Genomic DNA, 16,985 nt, shown 5'->3' with positions numbered 1-16,985 from the left:
AATTTATTTCCAATACACAATTGCACATAAAATTCCCATTACAAAAGGCACAAATGTGTGAAGAGCAAGGAATGATGGGCACAAAGTAACAAAGCAAACACTAAGTCCTGTAGCTCCATGTCCAGCACTGAAGACTCATGATGAAATCACCTGGGATTCAAAAAGTTCTGTGTAGCATTGTCTCACCAATTCTGCCACCTACACCTATAGCCCCTCTCTCGGGCCAGCTCCACTATGTGTGTTCAGCTTACCTTGGTGGGTATCTTATGGTCCTATGGTCCTGGCATCTTCAACATCCCAGGATTTCCATTGCAACTAACACTTAACATTTAACACATCATACAATGGCTCCCAATTGCTTTCTTGCAGGAATACAACACTGATCCACTTGTTACTCTTTCTCACTATAGACCTGGGTAAGTGACCATGTTGCAACCTAGATTCTATCCTGTTTTAATATTTCCTCCATTAACCAAAGTATTACTTTTTAGTTTAGCCCCAATCAAATTTTCAGGTTATACACAGAATACAACCAAATTATTTTCGAAACTATAACTCAAGTGGCCCCTATCCAAGTTCCAAATAGAATTCTTGTTCTTCTCTGAAAGTTCATGAGCTGGGTCTCCACTGCCTGCAGTTCTCTCGGGATTTGAATTTTCCAAACTCCCATTAGAGCAACCTAATAGACTAATAGGCTGCTCCAAGGGTTTTCTAGCCTAAAGCTCCAAACATTTCTCCCACATTCCTCTCACAAACTAGCTCTAGAGATAAGCCACATTGCTAGGTTTATTATACCAGCGACTCCACTGACAAAAATAACTTGAGAAAGAGTTTGTCTGGCTCACAGTTTGAGGGCACACAGTCCATCGTATCAGAGATGGCTCTGCATGAGGCAGCTGGCCATGACTCCCTACAGTCGGAAAGCAGGATAAGAATACTCTTAAGATGTCATTTGCTCTGTCTCCTTTATCCAGTCCAGGAATCCAACTCAAGAAGATGCCCATCACATCAAGACTGAGTCATCCTCCCTCAGCCAGCACGATCTAGAAATTCTTCCACTGATGTGCCTAAAATTTGCTTCTTAAATAATTCTAGATCCCATCAAGTTTACAATCAATATTAACCTTCACAAATGGGATATTGTCATTCCATGCATTTTGGGGGTGGTGGAAAAAGTCAGAAAGTAGCAAGAAACAGGTTTATGAGTGCAAAGAAAATTCAGTCATTTTTCCTGAGCTCTGATTAACCCCTGTGATGTTTGGGCTGGGTGTGGTACTATTAGGAGGTCTAGCCTTGTTGGAGAAGGTATGGCACTATTAGGAGATATGGCCTTGATGGAGAAGGTGTGTCACTGAGGGTGTGGGCTTTAAGACCTGTCCTAGCTGCCTGGAAGCCAGTATTCTGCTAGCATCCTTCGGGTGATGATAGAGAACTCTCAGCTCCTCCTGCACCATGTCCGCTTGAAGACTGCCATGTTCCTGCCTTGATGATAATAGACTGAATGAACCTCCGAACCTGTAAGCCAGCCCCAATTAAATGTTGTCCTATAAAAGATTTTCTTTGTTCATGATATCTGCTCACAGCAGTAAATCCCTAACTAAGACAATCCCTTCCCTTCCTGGCCTTTGTTTATTTGTTTACTGTTTATTAACCAATATGTCTGTTTACTTGTTTGCTTTTCAGTGCTTGTACTTTCCATCCCTCTTAGACCACTCCAGTAGGAAGGCCCTTATTGGTCTTCATATCACTGGCAGAAAAAAAATGCAAAATATTAAAACATTAAAATAAGCCATGATATTCCCCCACAAGCTCCTTCCTTTTACCATGAAATTCATCTGCAGGTAAAATCCTGGAGTGTGGGAACATGGAGATATCTACCTGGCCTTGGAAAAATGAATACATCAACTGCTCATTCAGCCCCAAACAAGAACAGACAGTAGATGCCCACAATGTTGGTCACGAAGGTCTTAAATGTGATGTAGTAATGAATGGTCTCCAAATCTGTGTCTTAACACAACACAGATTTATGTCTTAGTCTGTTCCATGCCCATTTTAAGTTCAAATGCTCTGCTCCACACAGAGAACCCTGCTCCTGGCAGCTGCTGTTTCAAAGACTCTGGTCACGAAGCAAGAGGGTAGGGGCACTGGGAAGATTCTGATGCTGACAGTTCAAAACTCCAACTAGGAGGTGCATCAGATCTTCTTCTCATAATCCATTCCCCAGAAATAATCTCATGCCTCTTCCCAACCACAAACAGGCTGAGAGGTATAGCCCTACTGTGTGCTCATAGAGAGGGAAAATACAGCCAGCCACTTATAGTGACAACTTCCACCTACCTCTGCCTACTTCAGTCAGTGGTGCCAAGATCCATGAGATCCACAAGCAGTCCAGTCTCCCACGTGACTGTGACAAAATTAGGAGCAAAGGTCCATCTAGTTGTGAGAGGAGAAACCATCTCTTACCATGGAGAAGTTTTCTTCTTTCATGGTTTTAAGCTCCCTTTCCAGTTTACCTGTGTTTGAAATATGACTTGTGTACCTGAGTTGTACTTAGCTCATGGATTAGCTTCAAGGGTAGCACCACCTGTGGACTGCATCTTGACTGAATGACTCTGGACAGAACCAAGCTGATGTTCCCCCCTGGGAAAGAGTCAGCATCTGTGCCAGACTCAGACGTCTGCACAAAGCAGATGTGCCGGCTGGCGGGGAATGGGAGTTTCCCAGCTTGTTTTCTTCTCAGATACATGAAGGAGCCAGGCTACATCTCACTAAGATCCTTTGTTGGAAAATGTTGTCAGTGCAAATTATTAAGGAAAATCAGTTTTCACTGCTGTTATAGCTAAGACTAATAATTCTGTCTTCTCAGTTGGCATTGCATTCTCCCTTGGCTCTTGTGAACATGAACATGAGTGTGTGTGTGTGTGTGTGTGTGTGTGCATGCAAGATGAATGCATCTGTGTGTATGTGTGTATACATACATATTCTGAAGCCCCTTTACTCACTCAGCACCTTTTCCCTGGGGAGATACTGTCTCCTGTAAGCACCCACAACCTCCAATGACACTTTTAGAATTCCAGACAGACACTTCCAGGCTGTTGCCCCGCACCTCACCTGCCTTCCCAGTAAATGTCACAAATTAAATTGTCTCAGGCTGAGCATCTTCCCTTCTGTTCAATTAAGGTCATCTAACTCGGAAATAACCACCTGTGATAAGGACCAAGCACATTTTCTAAACAAGTCTCTCCCTCGTCCTTTCCCTCCCCTCCCCGTCCACTTCTCCATCCCTCCTCTTTTACCTCCTCTCTGTTTCTTTCTTCCCTCTCTTTTCCCTCTCCCTCTCCCCTCCTCGACTCTCACTCCCCTCCTGCCCATGCAATAATCATAACCTTACCTCCGGAGGGTGCAGCACACGCTCCCCTCCGCCTTGGCAACGCACGGTGGAGACGGTAGAGCCGTGCCCCGCGCTCTGTGAGAACACTCCTCACTTATCTCTGTGCTTTTTGGCTCTCACCCCTCTCCAGTCCTCCTAGGACATGATTTTAAAAGGAACATTTATTATTCTAAAGCACGAATTGCAGGTGGGTCTTGTGCCACACACTTATAAACCCAGCCCTTGGGAGAGTGAGGCAGGTGGATAGCTCCAGCTTCAAGACCAGTATCATCTGCACAGTGAGTTCAAAATTAGTCTGAACTAAAAGGTGAAATCCTGTATCAAAGAAAGAAAAGAAAAATAACAGTAAAAATGAACTGTTGGGTAGAATCCTTTGTTTAAGATGATGTTCCAAGTCCTGGCCAGCTTGCACACCTCACGGTGCCTGCCTTTCTCCTCTTGTTCACAGGCCCCTGACTCTGTCTACTTACCTTACTGTGTGAATCTTCTGCCTCTGCCCCATCCTGGTCCCCCGCCAAGTGTGCCTTTCCTCTACCCCTTTGCCTGGCCTGTGTCCTCCCAGCGTCCTCAGCTAATGGTTGTTTCCTTTCAGAGACTATCCCTGGCTAGTGGCTGTCTCCTTGGACCCCATTCAACTGACCTGTCTATTCCCCACATCATCTAAAACACTTTTTATAATTATTGATTATTAGTGTATATGCATGTGTGCATATGCACACTTGTATGCGCAGAGGTCAGAGGGCAGCCTGGTTGAGTAAGCTTTCACAATCTACTTTTATATGGGTTCCAGGGATTGAACTCAGGGTTCCATGCTTGAGTAAATGCTTCAGTGACCAGTGACTCTACCCACTGAGACGTCCTTCGGGCACCACGCTTTCTTTTTAATTATCTTTAATCCTTTTTTACAGTTCACTCCTTATCCCCCTCCCTGTCCACCCTCTGACAGTTCTTTATCCCATTCCTCCTCCCCTGACTCCAAGAGGATGTCCCCACCAGCTCACCCCACTGCACCCCAACAGGCCTCACCACTCTATGGGGCAAGTCTCTCAAGGGTTAGGTGCCTCTTCTCTCTCTGAGGCCAGACCAGGCCGTCCTCTGTTGTACATGTGTCGGGAGCCTCATTCCAGCTGGTGTATAAATCCTGGTTAGTGGGTCGGCTTCTTAGAGATCTCAGGGGTCCAGGTTAGTTGAGACTGCTGGTCTTCCCATGGGGCTGCCCTCCTCATCAACTTCTCCCAGCCTTTCCCTAATTCAAACACAGGGGTTCCTGGCTTCTGTCCATTGGTTGGGTGTAAGATTAACACCTATTTCCAAGATTAGTCATATGGTTGGAAGTTCCACAAGGACAATAATCACGCTGTTTTGCTTAAGACTTTGTTCAGCCCTTTGCCCAGAAATTAGGACAGACGTTTGGTATGTAATAAGCACCAAGAAATACCTGTATGCAACGTGAGAATTGCTGTGTCCTATCCCATGGATACCTTCTAAATCCAGTTTCTTATCCAAACAAACAAAGAACATGGCACAAAGCTATTTATTTGTAAAAAAAAGAAATGAAATGCTCTTCCCAGTGTTCCTCAGTGGCACTCAACAAACTGGTACATCCCGATAGTGGATCCTGCACTGTTTAAAGAGGCAAAGAGAAGGGGAGTCTGATTCATCTCTCATCAGAAATCCTATGCGCTTAACTCTAGATGATTTCATCTTGATGGGAAACAGGAATGCTAACCAAGTTATCTGGGAAATCTCTAAAATATCCTGGGACCAAACTGGAAGGACCCCCCACTAGCTGAGAACATGCTAAGTGAAGCATCAGACAAACCAGTGAGCTGAATTACCTGGAACAAGTTAAAATCCATGGGTAAAATGATAGCAATAAACCACCTGCACTGGTCACATCCAATCACTACTCCAAACACTGGTGAGTGGGAAGGGAAAGATGACTTACGTGGACTTTTCTGCACATGCTCTCTGTGGGGGAACTGATCGGTAAATGTCTGGAAGTCCTTGTCTATAGAAAAAGTCCAACTAACAGATGCAGAAAGAATGGCTGTGTTAAAATAACACTACCTGAACCCCTCAAAAAATGGGTGCACAATGACCACAGACAGCCAGCAAATCCATATACATGGAAAACTGAGATGAAAACTCCCACTTGTGGAACTATATATCCAAAAAGGAGAGATGCCAGGCTCCAGTGCCCTGGTGACAGCCAGGAGGAGGAGCTCAGGAACACATAGTAAACACTCCTATGAATTAAAACCCACACCAATCAAGCCAGTTATCAATTCTCACAAAGCAGACGGCATTGTCACAGAGTACAGTCAGCCGAACCCAGAGCGGGAAAGTTCCATAAGACACTTTATCAAGTTTCTCCAGATGAACCGCAAGGCGAAACGGGGCGAGCGTGGCTAACAAATACATATTCGCTCTTTCAGTTCCTGTTATTAACTGACTGAACAGAAGAGGGAATTCTGATCACTGACTGGCTATTAGGTGATACGAAGGGATTACTTCGCATCTCTACTGCGGTTAATGATAAAATGACTTCTTCAGTTGCCCATTTCTCCTACAAACGCATAGTTAAGAATTTATAAATTAAATAGTATAACCCTAATTTTCTTCTATATTATTTATTGGGAGCATTACAGTAGAAATGAAGGGGATGCTTTTTGTAGGTAAAGCAAGACAAAGTTGTAGCTAAATGCTTAGACTCGGTTTCCCCAATCTAAATATTTCCTCTCAATAGATATTAATAAAGTAGCTCTTGGCTGCAGCACTCAAGAGACCAGGCCCTGTACCATGCCTGGGTAACACAGTAGAGCTGGCCCGAGTGACATAAGAGGGTACACAGGTGAGCCAGCCCCAACGGTCTGCAGCATGGTGACAAGGGAGAGATGCCCCACCTCTCCACCTGTGGCAGGAGGGAGAGCTGGCCCTGCTCCTCACCAGCTGTAGCACTAGGGAGAGCGGGGCCAGACCTCACCTGGACAGCACAATAGAGTGGCCCTGGTGACATGGGTGTTGGTAAGCCAGTCCCATTGGCATGAGAGCAGGAAACCTGGCCCCTCCCCTTGCCAGCTGTGGCACTGAGTGAGCTAGCTGGGGCCATGTTGGAGAGCTCCCCCTGGTGGTGACGGTGCAGGAGAGCTAGCGGGATGACCGACTCAGCTACCATCCAGGCCCAGATCCAGGACCCACCCCAACCTCTGCCCCATCTCTGAAGTGCCAAAGCATATAATGGACGGCCCTACAGATCGAAAACTACAGGATCTCTATGGCAGCAACAGGATAACCGATGAGGAGTCCCAGTGAGGATCCAGTATCAACAGTGTAGCAGGAACCAGAGGCTTATACTAGACCAGTGAGTCATGTGCACCATTGTAAACACAAAGATGTGTGGACAAAGGGGTATAATGTGGGACACACTTGACCAATTACAGCTTCTGTGACAAGATGGATGTTTTTAGGGAGGGTTTTTTTTTTTATTATTCTTATTCTTTTACGGGAACTTTGCAAGGACAGAGGGCAAATATGAAGGGATGGGGAAGTTAGTGGGATGGGGGCGCATAATGTGGAACTCACAGAGAATCAGTAAAAGTTTAAAAAATTTATAGACATCCAGAAATAAAGCCTTTATGAACCAAAATAATAATAATAAATAAATAAATAAATAAATTACCTCTTAATTCTATCAGAGAATAAAAACCATGTGGGGATTTTTGTAATGTTTTTAATTTTATATTGAAGACTATAAAATATCTCCTAAAGTTGTCAGTCAGCCCAACTGTAATAGATTGGCAAGGCCAGAAGCACCTCCTCCACACTTGTGTCTCTTACTGGAAAAATAACTCAGTGGTCGTCACGGTCACGGTGCCTCTCCTGCTCACACCCTTGGCCTGGACCAGGCACTGCAGTTTGTACAGACCACATGTGAAGACATGCATTCACCGCTAGCCAGATCCAGATTGTGGCCTCTATTTCCAAGCAAATTGTTAGGGTTCCTCATATGCTTCCTGTTCCCTTTGCTGACATCTTCCAGACTGTTCCTATCTGTTCACGTTGGAGAGCTGATGAAGACACATTTCTGATAAACCATCTCTGTCTCTCCTTAGAGGAAAGTTATGCACAGACTTCACTGGTACATCCCGCCTTGATGGTCCCTTTACATTCTCAGCATGAGAGATAATATGGTTTCCATGAACATCTCACAAATATGTTAATGGCCAGGGCCCATGGAGCTCAGCCAAGTCTGAGTTTGATGCAACCAGAGATGATCAGCAGCTGGAGGTCAGAGGCAGCACATCAAAGACACAGTAGTCGTCCAGACCGTGGGCCCTGTGGGTATGACAGTGGATCAGTGACCAAGGCCCTCTAGGACACAGCTTTTGTGTTCAAGATGACCTGTCATGTGGGACAGAGGATGGTGTAACAGGGTGGGCCTGAACCTGGAGATCAGACAGATGTTGGCTGGAACACAAACCAGCTTCTTACTATATATTTTGATGTGAGCAATAACTTTCACTTTCTGGGCCTCACACTTTTCCTCCATGTTCTCCTGGCTTGTTGTGAAACAAGCCCCCACCACCAAGCCCATGCACCAAGCCCAAGAGAGGCTCCTCATGGATTTCAAGAGGGTTACATTGGCAGCAGAAGTGGACTGTTTGGAACATTGTGTCCATGTAAATAGTCCATCCATCTTCTCATCTCGTTCCAGAGGTCTTTGAATATATTTTGGGGTTTCTGGCTTGGATTTCCAGCTCTGGGAACCTTTGGCCCCAGCTCTTTCCAAGTTTAGGACACTTACATTTATCAGAATCCTGGTCATTTCCCTCAGTAAGACATCGTGGGAGGGACAACTCCAGAGGGGGCAACTGCAGCTGCCACACTGGTGCAGAAGGAGGACAGCTGGGTGGCTCTGCAATCTCTACTCATCTGAAATGATGAATGACTTTCTGCTCTCGCCAAGAAACTTGCTAATTAACAATCTAGTATTGTCATCTGCAGTCTGCTGCCCGCTCGTTTGTCTTTCCTGGGTAGATACATTAAATACTGGAAATCTCCTCGGTGCATGGGTTCCTTTCTAGCTGCTTCCTTAAGGTCTGGAGGCCTGGAGGAAATGCTAGTGGGGAAGGGTCAGTGTGTGTCACAAGCATCCTGGGGACATCTGAGGCTTAGGAGCCAGGAGACAAAAGAGTCAGTTATGGATCAGAAGAAAACAAATGTACAAGAGATGTGTCAGAAGGGGCTTGCTACTCTTACAGAGGATCTGAGTTCAGTTCCCAGATTCTACATGACAGCTCACAAAAGACCCAGTGTCCTCTTCTGGCCTCTGTAGGAAGCTGCATACACATGGTGACTATATGTACATTCAGGTATTCATATATACGCATAAGATAAAATGATAAAATGAATATATATTTTTAAAAAGAAATTACAAAGCCCTTGCCATTTCCTCTTCCACCAAATCCTCAGAGCCACTGTAGGGGATGAAGTGCAGAGTCAGTGACATTTGGAGCTGAACAAACTGATCTTCAGAAAGGTCGAATAATGCACTCAGGGTCACATAACTAGCAGATGCTTCTTTTTATATTTCAGCACAATCGGTTTGATTCCACAACAACCATCCATGATGGCTAGCCCTCTGATACACCCCTCAATACAACCAGCAACTGCAGACTTTAAACAGCATAATTGAAGATGTAACACACATGGAAAAATTACAAGAATTACGAGTGAAATATATTCAAAAATTAGGATTCCATGGAAGGGAGGGATGAAATCCAAGAAGAGTACAGAAAGCATCTCATGTTTTATGAAAATTTTATAGATGTCCACTTGTGTTAGATTTCAGTGTGTGCATGCATGTATATGTACATGCATGTATGAGTGTGCATGTATGAATGTGTATGCATGTGTGTCTGTGTTTATGCAGGTGCATGTGTCATGCATATGTATATATATGTGTGTGTGCATTTATGGGTGCACTATGTGTCTATGTGTGTATGCATGTGTAATGTCTTTTCTGAAACCTAAAAAATAGATTCATAAGTTTATTTTTGGATTCACCAAAAATAAGATAAGCTCAGATTCACTTATGGAAACTACTATACGAAATTATACCTGATGCTGTTAAGACTTCATAACAGACAGGTAAAAACTGTGTTTGCAGGGAAAAGCACTGATCCGAGTCCAGCCCACAAGGAGATCAGCCTGGCATCTGCCTTCATTTTGTATCTATACTTGTATCTGAACTGGTTACCAACGTAAACAGTATGTGGGAATGCTAACCATTCAAGGAGTCTATGTAAAACCTAATGGCCACTAACCCCTCTTATTCCCCTACAAGGCTAAGACAGACAGAGAAAGACAGATAGGCAGACAGACAGAGACAGAGAGAGACAGAGACTGAGGGATCTTAACATCAACTTTCACAGTCTCCCTCCAAACCTCCAGAGGCAACAAGAGTCACTGTCCTAATCCTGAAGTCACCTCAGATTCCAGAAACAGCAGAGACTATGGGGAGACTATAACTTTATGATAAGACCACCCCCATGCAGAAGCAATCGTCTAAGGTAGCTCCCCTCAAGCAAGAAGGACTTCTTTGAAGCATCTTGTAGACTTATGGCTAACACGGTGATCAACTAAACCACGCTTTAACCAGAACTGCTCAATATACAGACCTCTCATCCCCGCCCCAGTTGCTCCATACTTAAACTTAAAAGTCTGAACATGGGCTTTGGAGTTATTGGACCTATTAATCCTCATAATGTCTGATATTGTTGGCCCCTCCCTCCCCTGCTCCCTATTCACTGTGGTACAGGTGTGGATAGGTGTCTTAGCCTGGCCTGTTAGGGCCCCAGATCCAGGGCCTCTGCCCCTAAATGCCAATAACAACGTGAAATAAAAAGAAACAAAGTTTCTGTCTGAGTGATGCAATGCCATAAGTCTAGACTAGCATGTATTAAAATTATTGACCAGATCTGAGGCTATGCAGAGGTCCTCTGGTCTGTTGTACAAGATGTTTCTGTATCCTAAATACAGCTTAGAAAAAGCTGCAACTCCAGCCATGTTCCTGGCGCTACACTCGGCAGACCTGTGGTTTCAGTCTGACTTCTCAAGCCTGTGACTGCTCCTGAGGGACATCGCTCTTATCTCTCTGTTGTCCTCAGTCAAGAAGCCTAAGGGGACCATGAAGTGAGGAAGAACTGTGTCCCTGGATGCTTCTTGAATGCCTTTGCAAATGAACAGAAGGCTCTGGTCTTAGAGTTACTACTGCTGTAATGAAACACAATGATCAAAGCAAGTTGGGGAGGAAAGGGTTTATTTGGCTTATGCTTTCACATCACTGTTCATCATGGGAGGAAGTCAGGACAGGAACCCAAGTAAGGCAGGAACCTGGAGGCAGACGACATAGAGGAATGCTGCTTACTGGCTTGCTCTTCATGGCTTGCTCAGCCTGCTTTCTTATAGACCCCAGGATCACCAGCCCAGGGATGGTACCACTCATAATTAACTGGACCCTCCCCATCAATAACTAATTAAGAAGATGCCCTACAGGCTGGCCGACAGCCAGAAATTATGGAGGCATTTTCTCAATCGAGGCTCTCTCAGATGATTATAGCTTCTATCAAGTTGACATAAAACTAGCCGAGAGCTATCCTCAAGGTGTATCATTTCCAATAGTAAATGATCCAGTGCCATCCACAGGTATATAATTCACTGCTATACCCACTTGTAGGTTGATGTCAAGGTGATACATGATTGGACAGTAGAGAGTGGGGCGGGGACAAAGTTTTGGTAAGGCATAAGAAGGAGAAAGTATAAAATCCAAGAAGGGGCAACATGGAAGCAGACATAGATGTTTATCTTGGCGCATCTCTATATGGATAAAGTTTTTTGTGGATATTTTATAAGGAATGGAACTGCACAGGATGATCTGACTTTACCTAGGTGGGCAAATTATATCATACCAATTGGATCAGAGTATTTTGGTGTGTTCTTTGATGTGGCAACTTAATTGAGTTCAAAGAGGGTGTGGTGCAGGATGCACAAAGTCCACCATGGAGTTGGGATGCATGTGTGCACGGCTTGGTAACAACCCAGCAAGGGAAAGGGAGTGAAAGCAACACGCTGAGTCGGTCACGGACCACCAGGGACAGAAAGAGCTAGGGTGGGTAAAGTGGACCGCCTGGGAAGGGAACCACATGGAGAGGGCAGCTTGCAGATCTTATAGCAAAGTAGCAGCCGGGTCCAAAAGTGCCATGTGTCCCTAACTAAGTGTGCCAGCACTAAAAGGTTTCCTTCTATTTCTGTCACAACACCCATCCACCTTGACTGCTAAAGGAGTGTGTCCTCAGTCAGGCACATCACACCACATGGTGGAACACTACATAGTGCAAATGTAAACAAGTGTGGCACTGGAGAAGTGAGGGCTGCCATTAGCCTCTCTGGGTCCTTTGCTCTGGAGGATTCCAGTGCCAATGGCCTTGGCCTAGTCCCCACAGACCAATCACCCTCCGGCTGTCTACCAAGCCAGTGGAGGGTCACCTGTGTCTCTGGAATCCTTCCTTTGTCATCTGAATGTGGCAAATACCATCTGAGAGGATGCAGGGCTGTGTAGGAAATACCATCTGAGAGGATGCAGGGTTGTGTAAGAAATACCGTCTGAGAGGATGCAGGGCTGTGTAGGAAATACCATCTGAGAGGATGCAGGGCTGTGTAGGAAATACCATCTGAGAGGATGCAGGGCTGTGTAGGAAATACCATCTGAGAGGATGCAGGGCTGTGTAGGAAATACCATGGCCCTCTGGAGTCTTAATGCCTGTTTGCCATCTCGATACTGTCGTTGTTCCTTCTCTGTAGTGTGTGGAGGCCCCACTCACTCATCCTCTTCCTCGCCTTTTGCCCTCCTGACTAGGCCTCAGGCCAGTTGGCCCTTGTGGGTTTAGGATTTCAGAGTGCCAGACTGTAGAAGGACTGCCTCTGCTTAGCATAGGTCACACACAGTCAGGCCAGACAGAGAAGTCGTGTATGCGATGCCCCGCAGTGAAGAAGCCTCAGGAAGAGGCAGCCCGGATGGCTGTCCTGGGCCATGCTCACAGGCCCCACTATCAACAAGGCCCTTCAGTGCAGAGAAGAGGCTGATCACGCATGCTATCCACATGACACTCTGCCCAGTCACCTGTCTCTCCCACTTGTGAGGCAGAATGGTGAGCTGCAGCCTCCAGGGCTGAGACTTCTCCACTTAGGAATTCTTGCTGCAGCCTCTTATTCAGCCAGAAGTGAACCTGGTCAAGTTCTCTCTGTGTGAAGTAAATCCTCCCAGCAGGCACTCCAGCATTCCTGCCAAGTCACTAACCTAACACACAAAAGTTTTCTCTTCGATTCCTCTCTAGCACACACAACCCTGTTCTCTGCTGTTTCCATCAAGTGTAACCACAGAGGCTAAGGAAGCCAGAAATGATGAAACATTGTGTTTGCCAAAACCTGGGCCTCTGGGTAGTTTCTCCAGTGACACTGAGGCTTGCTCTGGGAATTTCAATAATTCCAGAAGATGTTCATCTATTATGGAATCTGACAGTTCTGTGAGTGTGTGTGTTAGTGTGAGTGTGTGTGCACGCGTACATGTGCTTTAATGATTCCAACTAGATTGAAAGAAAAATCTGAGGTAATCATTTCATAGCAGCATCATTGCCAAGTCCTGGAGAATGGTAACTTCCCAGAAGTCCTTATCTGCCCAAAATTAGTTTTATCTGCCTAAATTTATTCTTATCTGCCCCCAAATTAAGGGAAGTTTAGATTGCAGCAAGTTGGAACAAAAGAAAGAAAGAAAAGAAAAAAACAACCACCCTGACTCCTGGCACAGAAGACAGTTGACCTTTGTCCATTCCTTCCACTGAAATGTCTCTTCACTTACTTTTACTAGGGCCTCAGGCCTGTCCCAACTAGCCCCCACTTATAAGTATTAGTCATGGAACGAGGATAGGATTGCAGTCATCCCTTACTTCTACAGAAGCACGCAAAGAGGTCCCTACAACCAAGTGACAAATGTGCCTTGTGAGGGTAGTCTTCCCTGAAAAACACCTCAGACTATTCACCTCACCGTGACTGCACATGCCACATATAATCTTAGCATTCCTCGAATGGCAATGGCCACCTGCTTACTTAATGACACCTGGAATAGTCTGTGAGCCGCTGAGGGTGAAAACTCTGTGTGGTGTTCCGGCACCTTGGTCATTGTCTCAGTCGGTGCCCATATGACATCTATTACTAAACAGTAGATGACCTTGCCCCTGAGGATTCTGAATTCCCTTCTCTGTTCCCTGTGATGACCTGGAAGGGAAAGGCAGTTCACATTGCCTTGAAGTACCTCAAAGCACTCCTGAGAAATTCCATAAAGTTGGATGAGCCCAACTGCTCAAGTTCAAACCACAGTTCAAAATTACTAATGTTCCGGAATCAAGGTCGTCTAGTTGGTGTGATGGGGCACAACAGGCACCCGGAGGGACAGCATCCTATAAGGAGGGCCACTGTGAAGGCCTGGGCCATAAGGTGGGAACTCTCCCGGTATATTAAAGATCAAAGGCACAATCATCAGGGGTAGTGCACACGGGAGGAGAGAATACTATGAGATAACCCTGGAGAGGTTTGAATGGGATTTTTATGCTCTGACACATTCTAAGGATTGACTGTAGTTACCAGTAGAAGAAACACATGAGAGAAGAGGGAGGAGGACAGATATCACTGATGCTGATGTTGGCCTGGTGCAGGTCTGCGGTCTGAAGACGTCATTCTCCGGAGTGAATCTGAAGAGAATGTCTGGGAAACTGAAGGGGAAAACAATTCTCTGGTTAAACCCAAAGAGCAATTTGCATATGAGATGTAGTGGTTCTGTGTTGCATCCTGGGATTCAGAGCCCAGAGAAAAGCCAATGTCTTCCTTCAACAGGGCTAGCACAGTTTCTCTGTCTCGAGTTGAAGGAAAAGTCAGTCAGTCATTGATAGCCACGAGAGACTCTCTAAGAATCAACTACTGCTCAGAGGTGACTGCCAGCCCACTGCCATGTATGGAGAAGTGACAATCCTGTGGACCCCAGCCACCATCCCTCCAAACCCATTTTGGGTTCAGACTCCTGCAGGGCTCTGCACAAGATTCACAGTTCAGCTCCTGGGGTCCTCATATTTGTGAAAATCCCTCCATGACTTCTAAGATCAGTTAAGTGCCCATGGTAGGTGTCACGCCCAACCTCGTCCCACAAGGAAAAGACGCAACACGGCCAGATTCTTCTCTCAGTGGTTTATTCGGGACTCCTTCCTTGATGCTTTTGTGGAGGGGGAGCCCCGTGCCTGGGAGGCTCTCTCCTTTTATTCTCCCTGCTGTCCACCAGCTGAGGTGTATCATTATAATTGGTCAGTAATGTGGCGTGATATAAGCGCATGCGCTCTTGGGGTGTTTACTAGTTAGAGAGGGCGGAAGCAAGCGCCATCTTAGGGTGCGGCCCTTTGTCTCCAAATCCAATACAGTTCCCTACAGGTAGGGACATGGTGAAGGTCCAGGAAGAGCTGGACTGACACTCACAGCATCCCTTGAGGCTGGAACCTGAAAGCCATCCACTTTCCAAGGGGATCAGCATCATTCCCTGTGAATGTAATGTGTTCCTTTGGTGATACCCTCAGTGAATTGCTGGAAATGCCTAACAAAGCACACTCAGTGTGAACCACGGCTATCTGTACAAAGATGCCCCAGAGATAATGATGGATGAAAGGTGAGGCTGTGTCTTAAATTTTCCAGGTACCCTTTTTTTGTTTGTTTGTTTGTTTTGTTTTGACATTCCACTTCTTTCTTATCACAAAATTTGTTAAATAATAATATAATGAATGAACGATTTGTTTTCTTTTTCTTTTTTTGTTTTCTAAGAAGGACTGAGGCTTCCACATTTTGGCTTCCTTCTTTTTGAGCTTCATACGGTCTGTGAGTTGTTTCTTGGGTATTCAGAGCTTTCTGGGGCTAGTATCCAATTATCGGTGACTGCATGTCATGTGTGTTCTTTTGCGACTGGGTTCAGGTACCCTTTTAAAATAAAAACTAAAATGCGGTGTTAATCATAGCACTAAACCTTTCTAACTTCCTGCAGTTTTTAAGATGGTTCTCAGGTATGTAAATTAACCTAAGTGTCTTTTAGGGTTGGAGTTGTCCAGGATGGGTTAATGCTTCTGATTGGCAGGTTTGATAGCCCAGTGATGATGAGTGACAGTATATGCATACATCCCCGAATGAAGATAGAAGAAAACCATAATTCCCACTCCAGCCCTCTGGGACTTCTGCCAACCCGGGAAAGGTTGGCCACACATCACCGTGACTTAAATATTTGGTAGAATTCCATTTCCATTCTACTGGACTCCTTGATGCCCTGAATACCTATAATGTGAATGAACATGTCCCTTCGATCACACACAGGAGGAATAAAGTAGACCCCATTATCCTCGGTGCCTCTACTGTCCCACATGGGAGGAAACACACCAGGCCTGGCCTGCCTTGCCCTCTACCAGTGCTTGAATGTGTTCGGTAACCGTGTGATGACACTGATGGATGCCAACCTCTCAAGGTGGTCTCTACAAGTGGCATGATAGATTGAGGGACCCTGTCAGCTGGCTGTGACAATTATCGATACCCTCATAACACGCAGAAGCAAAAGTCTAGGGCTTGGTGGAAAGGTCAGGCATTAGACAGACCTGTTGCAAATGTTCAGGGGAAACGACCTCCAGCGCACGACCACCTGGCTCCCTACTCTGGGGAACAGGATTAATTGGCATCTGGAGGGCATCAGAAAAGAGCTTTGGGTCAGCTGAGGTCACCGTGGCCACATAGCACCCCTCCTCCATTCCTCTGCTAATTGGGTTGCCAGAATTACCTGTTTTTCTTTTTAAAACCTCTGTAGACTCTGGCTCCAGTCCAGCCCCCTTTGCTCTAGCTGACACTACACCCCTGGGAAAAGGGCCCCACCTCCAAGCCCCACTCAAGTCCCACCCACCCCTATCTACGCCACCTGCCAGCACTCAAGTCACCTTCTGAAACAACGATTGCCAGGGGCTTCAATATGACCAGCTGTTCTCTCATCTCTGGGGGTTCTTTCTTTCCTTTTCTTTTTCCTTCAGATTTTCCAAAAAGGGCTTTTCATCACCTTACTAGATCCTTGGCTACAATGGATTTACAGGCTCAAAATGCATACTTTCATCCAGGTATTTGCAGTCTCGCAGATAATCCACTTCACAAACCGTACAGTAAAAAGCTTGTTATCCTGGGCCAGCACAAAACAGAGTAACCAGCACTGCAGGCTAGGAACTGTAGTTAGTAAACATACCAACAAATAACTGCAACATAGTAACAAGTTGCCAGGTAGGTTACTGCGGTGGTTTCAATGAGCAATGCCCCCATAGGCTCAGGTACTTGAACACTTGCTCCCTATTGATGGTGTGATTGCGGAAGTTATGGAACGTGGATACTAAACCGAGGAAGTGTGTCACAAGGGCTTTGGAAGTCTGAAGCCTCCTGTAATGTCTAGGTTGTTCACCCAACCTTGGATGTATAGGAG

This window comes from Micromys minutus (genome assembly GCF_963924665.1).
Source record: "Micromys minutus genome assembly, chromosome: 3".
In the NCBI taxonomy this organism is placed as follows: domain Eukaryota; kingdom Metazoa; phylum Chordata; class Mammalia; order Rodentia; family Muridae; genus Micromys; species Micromys minutus.
Note: the sequence above shows the minus strand (reverse complement) of the source record.